Here is a 9,084-nt window from a genome sequence, read left to right on the forward strand (position 1 = left end):
TTTGGAAGATGAATGCAACACCATTCCTCTTGAATTTGTCATTCCTGACGTAGAAAACTATATGATCATTTGATTCAAAATGGTCACTATCCTTCCATTTCAGCTCACTAATGAATGCCTAGGATATCTATCTTTATGTGTTCCGTTTAATTTTTTACAACTTTCAATTTACCCAGATTTATACTTAATGCACTCAATGTACCAATTATTAATGGATGATTGCAGTGGTTTCTCCTTATGTTGGTTTGTGCCCAACCAGGAAATGAAATCCCAAAACTTTTGCTCCATTCACATCATTAAGGTCAGCTGTACTTGGAGCAGGCAGAGTTTCCCCAGTCACATTTTCAGTGTCTTCCAACCTGAGGGCTAATCTTCTGGCACTGCATCTGCCATTGACCTACTGCTACTCATAAGGCTTTCAGTTGCTAAGCACTCAAATACTCTGCCTCTTCTTCTTCCCACTCTGTTTTAGTCTGGAAGTTCTGATGAAACCTGTTCACCATGGGTTCCCTTGATGGCATTTAAAATACCAGGAACACAGCTTCCAACAACAAAGCGGCACCCAAACCAGCATAGTATGACAAACTAACAAATAAGCAGTGGTTCTTACTTTGAGGCACTATAAAATACTCCAGCCTCATTTTATATCTTTTTCTCTTTTGCTTTACATTTGACTAATTTTTTTTATCAGTCAGATAATGACTTTTGTTTATTGTCTTCCCAGTCTCCAGGTTGTTATACAGTTTAGATATCAACATTGTACATGTTTTCCTTTTTTAACTTTTGTTTTTAGATCTTTGTTTAATAAGTCTTGTCTTACCCATGCCATCATAAAAACCTGCTCATATTTTCTTCTGATAAATTTAGAGACTTGTTCCACCTTTTTATTTTAATTCATCTGAAATTTATTTTTACAAATGCTATGGGACAAAGATACATTTACAAAAAGACAGTTATCCACCATTGTTTTGAAATATCACTTCTATCCTTTACCTACTTCATGTAGGGTGAATTTGTTTTGCTGTTATTTTTTCTGCCACATTAATCTATTTCCCTATTCCTGCCCCAATACCACAAAGTTTTCAGCTACTATAGATTTATAATATGTCTTGGTTTCTGGTTAGGCATGGATTTTCTTATGTGTAGGAAGTCTGAGAAATCTAATCTAATGAAGGGCTTCTCAGCTGGGCACTACTGACATTCAGAAAGGATAATTTTTGTTGTAGAGGCTGCCCTATGTACTGTAAGAGGTTTAGCAGTATTCTTGGCCCCAAACACTAGATGCCAGTAGACACTTCTCCTAACCCCCTCCAGTGTGATATCCAGTGTGCCATCAGTCTGTTCAGAGTCATAGTGAGCCTACATGGGACATTGTAGAACTGCTCCTTAGAGTTTCTGAGATTATAAATATTTATGGACACATGTAACCCATTGTTCTCCCATAGAACAACTAGTGGGTTTAAACTGCTGACCTTGAGATTAGCAGTTGAGCGCTTTCCTCATTGCATCACCAGGGCTCCGGACCCTGCTAAATGCTTTCTTGGGGGAGGAGACAAGTTTGCCCTTGTTGAGAACACCCGGTATAGATGATAACTTTCCTAGATGGGATCGATATTATTTCTCCTCATTAAAATTCTGGGTACATTGAAAGACTGCACTTCCTTACTTTGGCCAACGAAATAGGAGCAAACATGATATATGTCACAAGTAAGTGGGAGCGTGTAAGAGCCGGTGTGGTGTTTACATTCCCATGTTCTTCTTCCTTCCCTCTCATAAAGACTGTATACACATGTGTTAAAAAGTCAAAGTATCCTTGAGTGACTTAGTTGACCAGCACCCCAACGAAGCTGAATGTGTTGTATAAATCTGAAATAAACTTAGTATTTTAAGCCAAGGGAATTTGGGGAAATGAAGAGGACTTCAAGTACTTACTGATGAAGATCAAAGGATACAGTTTTCAGTATGGATTGCCCCTCAATGTAACGAAGACGAAAATCCTCACAACTGGACCATTAAATAACATGATGTTGTTGTTGTTAAGTGTGGTCGAGTTGGTTCTGACTCATTGTGACCCTGTGTAGGGTTTCTAAAAAGCAGCTGGTGGGTTTGAACAGATGACTTTGTGGTTAGCAGTCCAGTGCTTATTCTACAGCATCACATCAGGACTTCTGTTAAACAGAGACAATGTTGAAGTTGTCTAAGATTTCATTTTATTTGAATCCACGATGAACAGTCATGGAAGCAACAGACAAGAAATGCCTTACATTAGCAAACCTGCTGCAAAAGCACTCCTTAGAGTGTTACACAGCCAAGATGTCACTTTGAGGACTAAGTATGTTTGACCCAAACCATGGTATTTTCAATCACCTTATATGCATGTGAAAGTTGGACAATGAATAAGAAAGCCGTGAGAAGAACCAATGCATTTGGATTATGGTGTTGGCAAAAAAAATATTGAAAGAACCATGGATTTCCAAAAAAGCAACTAAATCTGTCTTGGAAGAAGTACAACCAGAATGTTCCTTATAGCGAGGCTGGAGAGACTTTATCGCATGTACTTTGAACATGTTCTCTATCAGGTAGCACCAGTACCTAGAAAAGAACATTATGCTTGGCAAAGTACAGAGACATAAAAAAAAAAAAAAAAAAAAAAGAGGAAGACCCCCCAAGACCCAGTAGCTGCAACAATGGGCTCCAACATGACAATTGTGAGGATGGCGCATGACCAGGCAGTGCTTCGTTCTGTTGTGCACAAGGTTACTATATTTAAGAACTGATTCAATGGCACCTTACAACAACAGTAGTATAACTCAGTCTGTCCTTACAGATACGCTGAGGTTATGCAATAAGGCAAATACAGCGTGGGTTTCTGTTCCCTGACTGGACTAGAATATTATTCATCTCTTCTTTGGGTCTTCTGTTCCCTGATTCTGTAATGCTGGAGGGAAACCTAAGCCAGAAAGCTCCTGAGGCAAGTTAACTTGTTGGAAACTTTTGTTCTTGGTTAGTGCTTCCAGGTGCCAAATGAGGAACTGGGAATGAGAGTCCTAGCAATTCCAGAAGAAGGTTCTATTCTAATTTCCATCAGAAGCAAAAGCAGAGGATTTCCCCGCCTCTGTTGAATGATTTCATTTCTGTAAAGATGATTCACATAATGGGATACCTTTTTAGATACGCTGTTCCTAGGAAACTAAGTGTGTCAAAGGAAAACAGAGAAAGATCTCAAAACTATAAGGGAAAAAAGCAAGATGTCTAATTGATTCATTCTGGTTTGACCCCTGCTGACAAGTACCTTTCCACCCAAGATATACTGAATAAGAATACACAGTTTAACAAATTCCCAGGTGGGATTCTCCAAGAATCACCTGAGAATCTATAAGAATAACCTGGTGATCTCCTTAATACATAAGTAGGTTCTGATTCAGTATTTCTGGGGTGGCCATGTAACTTCTCAGGTGGTGGTGGTGGTGGTGGTGGTTATGTGCCATGGAGTCGGTTCCGACTCATAGTGACCCTAGGGGTACAGAGTTTCTGAGGCTGTAAATCTTTACGGGAGCAGAAAGCCTCATCTTTCTCCCGCGGATCATCTGATAGTTTTGAACTGCTGACCTTGTGGTTTGCAGCCCGATTTGTAACCACTATGCTACCAGAGCTCCTTAACTTCTTGGGGGGGAGGGAGAATCAAATCTTAATGAAATGGTTCCAAGCTCTAGAAAAAAGTCTACAAAAAACTCCATTTATATTTGAGATGCAGTCTAACTTTGGGTTGACTTTTACTAGGACTTCTTAAAACAGTTAGTGATTTAGTCATTAGGGTTATCAAATCTCAAGCCTTGCTTATGTATCATTTTCCTCAATCTTAGAAACAAATCACTTTCAACACAACACTACCATGAACTCTTCACCGTTTCTGGTGAAGGTGTGAAGTATTTCACTATGTTGTTTTCAGTTTCTCCTTCAGGTAGTCATCAAAGGTTGCATAATGGTGTCCATGTTTAAATATGGCAGTTCTGTCTACAAATGGTTACCAATGTTAGTGAAAATGATTCTAAGGAATTACTGTGGAGAGAGTTTGCATTATTCAAAGACCCTCCAGCTCTCCACACACCCATTTGGAGCTAATTCTTTAGAACGGAAACTAGCTCTCTAATTTTCTAAATTGGTAGGTGTGCACCATTACTCACCAAGCAAATTTATTGCCTAAAGAAAGTGGGAACAAATGGAATTGGCTCATGCCAGGCATCACTCCAGCAGGTGGACAGCTTCCCTCTCCAGCTACATCAACCTATTTCCCTACAGTTCTGTGGTACCCATTTGTCAGAGGTTCCTTGCTTAGGCCATAATCATTTGCAACACAGTTCTGTGGTACTATGCCAGGCAATGGCATTTTCACTTTGAGTGACTTCAGTAAACAAATGAACTCAGTTCTATGGCCGGAGGTTCAGGGTATGAAATTCCAGTTGCTAGAATGTCAGTCTTGGCACTTTTGATCACTAATGGTAAATGGGTTCAGCATGGAATAAAACGTTGTTAGCATTTATACCCAGGAGCAAGAGAATTCCTTTGAAGTCATTTTGTGAACATTATGGCCAAAAAAAAAAAAAAGAAAGAAAGAAAAAGAAAAAGATTTTAATAATGGGAAAGAGTCAAAAGCTTTCATTCCAGAATTGCCCAGTGTAACACGTCTTGGCCCATATTTGTCTCTCCATAATCTGGAAGTGAAAACACACACAGTGCACTAATATCTTTTATTGCCAGAACACAGACTTGATGGTTTTACAAAGTATCTGGACTGAGACAGTGAGTAGGCAAAGTCCTAACCATTGCTTCTCTACAGTATGTCATCCCATTGCTTAAAATAACCTCTCTCTTGCTCTTCCAGATGACAACATGGAATGTCTTCAATAGGAAGTGTGGAAATGTGACTCTGCATACTTTTATTATAGTAATTATAATGATAATAGCAAATTTATGGTGTGTTTATTATGTGCCAAGTACTGTATGCTAAAGGCTTTCCTGAATTAATCATTGTAGACTCCCTGAAAGCAGGATACAGCCCAGGATCCCCAATGGCTGAAGGCAAATTCTTGATACTTAAAAATGTTTCATAAGTACTGATTGAATAAATGGTTACAGAATTCCATTTTTATCCTCACCATATCGCCATTTTGTAGATGAGAAAATAAACTCAGTGGTTACACCTCTAGTATATGGAAGAAGAGGAGGATTTAAACTTAGATTATTTATCCATATGTCTGTGTTCTTTGCCACTGTGGTGCCCACTTACTTAATCAGCAGAAGAACATTGGGAAATTCAGGGACGGCCATTTCACAAGGGTCCACTGTTCCTTCAGTTTGTGTGTGTGTTTGTTATTTTTTTTATATCTAGCTAATTATCAAGGGACCAGTGTTGTGTCACTGCCCAGTCACAAAAAAAACATAAGTATAGGGCAAATGAAGGGTGCCGTGTCTGGGGAAACAGGACATGGTAGATTATAAAATTAAAGACACCTTGTGCAACTTAGATGAGCTTTTACTTGTAGTATCGCACCAATTATACAGATCTTTCTTTTCACATGAAGTACTCACGTAATCACTGACACTTACAACTGACCTCCTCTTGGAAGATCACAAAGAAGTCATTATATGGGACTTGATTAGACAATTACAACAGGTGAAACTTCTGCATTCCTTTTTTATTATGTCTTTGGCACTTCTGGGAACAGGAAAGGCACTGAGTTGCTTACATACCTGACCAGTGCCATGCAATGCTGAGCGGATCAGGGTAGTTCCTCTAGGGTTAAGCCATGGAGAATAATGCCTTCATTGTGGAGTGAAGAGGAAAGCCTGCAGCTGCCCTGCTGAAAGGTAAATAGGAGTGGCGATTCTCTCCATATAAAAACCCATTCTAATGCACCCTACATTCTTTAGACCATCCCATCAAACCACATGGGGCATGAAAAAGTGCAGATTTCAATTTAGGTAATGTACACGCTGTTGAAGGTTAGCAGAGGACCATGACCAGGCCAATCCATCTTCACTAGATTAATGTCTGGGTTAGGCAGGTATGTCATAAAACATGGCCAATGTAGGGGGACTCTGAGCTAGCCTTCCTCTTCCCTAATGCATTGCAAGGACTGTCTGCAAGAGAGCTTTGGTACTTGTAGGGCTATTGCTTTTAAATGTTGCCTCTGACCCAGATAATGTCAAAATGCCTGAATACATGTGATCCTCTTTTTCCAAAAGAGCATCTCTAATGTAATGCAAATGCACATCATAGAGGAAATTCCAGCTGAGAAAATGAGGCCTTATATTTCTAAAACCATATACATGTCAATAGCCCATTATTCTCCTGTTTTAAATGTAATTGCAGCCAGCTTTGCATGAATTCCTGAAATAATAAAATACATTGAGTAGCAGTCATGACTCTTGCAGTTATTTTATGCTTGATCTTCCTCCCTCAGTCCTTTCCAGCCCCCAAAAGCAAGACAGGGCTTTGGAGAAAGAAAAGGAGGAGAGATAAAAATCATAGTCAGCTCCCTAGTCTTGAATGTGCTATTGGAACATTGTGTGCAAAGAAAATATGCAATATTGCAACATCGGTGCCTCTAAACCATTTATATAAATGTATCATGGATGGTCCAATTATGCACGATAACTTATTTTCAGGCAAGTAAGATGTAAGTTATAATTGGTTTATTTGATAGGAACTTCTTTCTACTTCCAATATTCTTTTAAAGATACTGTTTCCTGTAATATCTTTGTTGCCTTTAAAAGCAACTATTTTGAAAGAACCATCCAATATGGGTTTCTTCATAGTCATGTGATCTGTCCTGCCTCTTCTCAATAAACGTAACATGTATATGGTGGTTATGTGCCCTGGGGTCAGTTCTGACTCAGCAACCCTGAATAGGGTTTCTGAGGCTGTGAATCTTTATGTGAGCAGAATGCCTCATCTTTCTCCCACAGTACGGCTGATAGGTTCGAACTGCTGACTTTGAGGTTAGCAGCCTAACTCGTAACCACTACTCTACCAGAGTTCCTTTAACATGTATATAGTACAATCTTATCACCAGATCTGGTGGAGTTACAGGAACCATTCTGGTGTGGTGCTGTAGGAAGCGCATTGGGCTGCTCACTACAAGGTTGTTGGTTCAAATTCACCAGGCACTCCTTGGAAACCCTATACAAGGTTGCTATGAGTCAGAACCGACTCAATGGCACTTAACAACAACAACATTATTGCATTTAATTGACCTTCTGATATTTCTCTTTTTTATCCTTTTCTCCTATTTTTCATCCTTTCCTTTTGTCAGGATTGTCTAAGAAAAGATTCTTAGAATTAGAGGCAATAAAAATGAACTTTACAGCTGGGAGACTCATGGCAATCTTCCTAAGAGTTTTTTCTCTTTGAAAGGTAATTGAGACCAGGTCTCGTTTTACTAAGTGAAATGAACATGTCTCAATTTCCAAGATTATAAGGGTAGAACCTACCAAAGGAATCTCCAAAATTAGCAAATATATCTTGAGAACAATTTTAAAAATGAAATAGAATGTTACTAGGTGCTTCTGACTTCTCAGTTCTTATATCTTTTCCAAATATCTAACTGTAATATAATTCCTTTATCTTAAAAAGTTCTTGAACTCTACTGCCTTTTTTACCGGTAACTTGGGTAAATTTTAACAAGCGAATAATTTGCTCAGATTCAAATTCTTTCCACAATTTCTGCAGAAAAACACCTTTGAGTAATGAATGTGGCTCGTTGGCTCAAGGATGTCAAATGTTTTCTAATACTGAGTTCAATGATAAAATTCACCCCTTGGAAGAATGAATCGGTTGAATTTATCATGAATAATGTTTTCTACTTCTAGTAGCAGTAGAAGTGAAAGACATGCAGCCACAGTGCTCCTTGGAGGCCAAGATGGCCAAACTTCGTCTCTCATACTTCAGACGTATTGGCAGGAGGGAGCAGTCTCTGGAGAAGGTTATCATGTTTGGTAAGGTAGAGGATCAGAAAAAAAGAGGAAGACCCCCAGCAAAATGGATTGGCCAAGTGGTGGCATCAATGGATTCAAGCGTGGCAACAGTAGTGAGGTTGGCCCAGGATCGGGCAGTGTTTCGTTCTGCTGTGCATAGGGTCGCTATGAATTGGTACTGACTCAATGGAACCTGACAACAACAACAACTGTAAGTAGCACTAAAAGTTGCTTTAAATACAAGCCCATTTATTATTTTGGGACCAAGAAGGTCAGAGGTAGTGAGCCCTGAGTTGTGCCTGAAACCTCATGGTACCATTAAAGGACCTTCTCTTTCCAACCTTCTACTCTGCGTGCTTAGGTGACATGGGAGGTCTCCCTTGTTGTTATTATAGTGCCATTGAGTCCGTTCCGGCACATAATGACCCTGTACAAAGATTGTGAGGAGCAGCTGGTGGGTTTGAACTGCAGACCTTGAGGTTAGGAGCCCAGTGTTTATCTTACAGTGTCACACTAAGACTCCCAAGTCTCTCTTGGTGATCTCAAAATGGCTGCCAGGTTACAGCTGGTATGAGCTTTACAGGGCAACATCACAAACAGAAGGGAAGGAAGGCAGTGGTCACAGAACGAAAGACTTTCTCCTTTCATTCTTTTCATTATATCCCCCTAAACAAAAATTACTTAAGAAGTCATCCCTATATCATAATTGGACCCTGGTGTGTCAATGTAGGATAAGTTCATGGACTGGTAACTGCAGCTCAAGCTTACCAGCTGCTGACGGAAACCCGAGGGTCACTGTGTTGGAACCAACTAGACAGCACACAATGACTACAACATAACAAAATTATAATCCCCATAAAACATTCAGGGTTCCATAACTTCCTATGATTTAGTTATGTCAATCAAGAAGTACCTCCTGGAAGGGTACTTACTGCTGCCCAGTAAACCAGAGATTGTCTTAGCTACAGAAAAATGGTAAAGGCTGTAATGGTCAGCAGACGCCTAACACTGTTTGTCCCACCTAGGTACCAAAGGGAGTCTTGTCTGATTATTCGTTGATGAATTAGACAACTCTTATTCCAATTAACCAATTTTATTTTTATTTTT

Source organism: Chrysochloris asiatica, unplaced genomic scaffold (genome assembly GCF_000296735.1).
Source record: "Chrysochloris asiatica unplaced genomic scaffold, ChrAsi1.0 scaffold00065, whole genome shotgun sequence".
Taxonomy (NCBI): Eukaryota; Metazoa; Chordata; class Mammalia; order Afrosoricida; family Chrysochloridae; genus Chrysochloris; species Chrysochloris asiatica.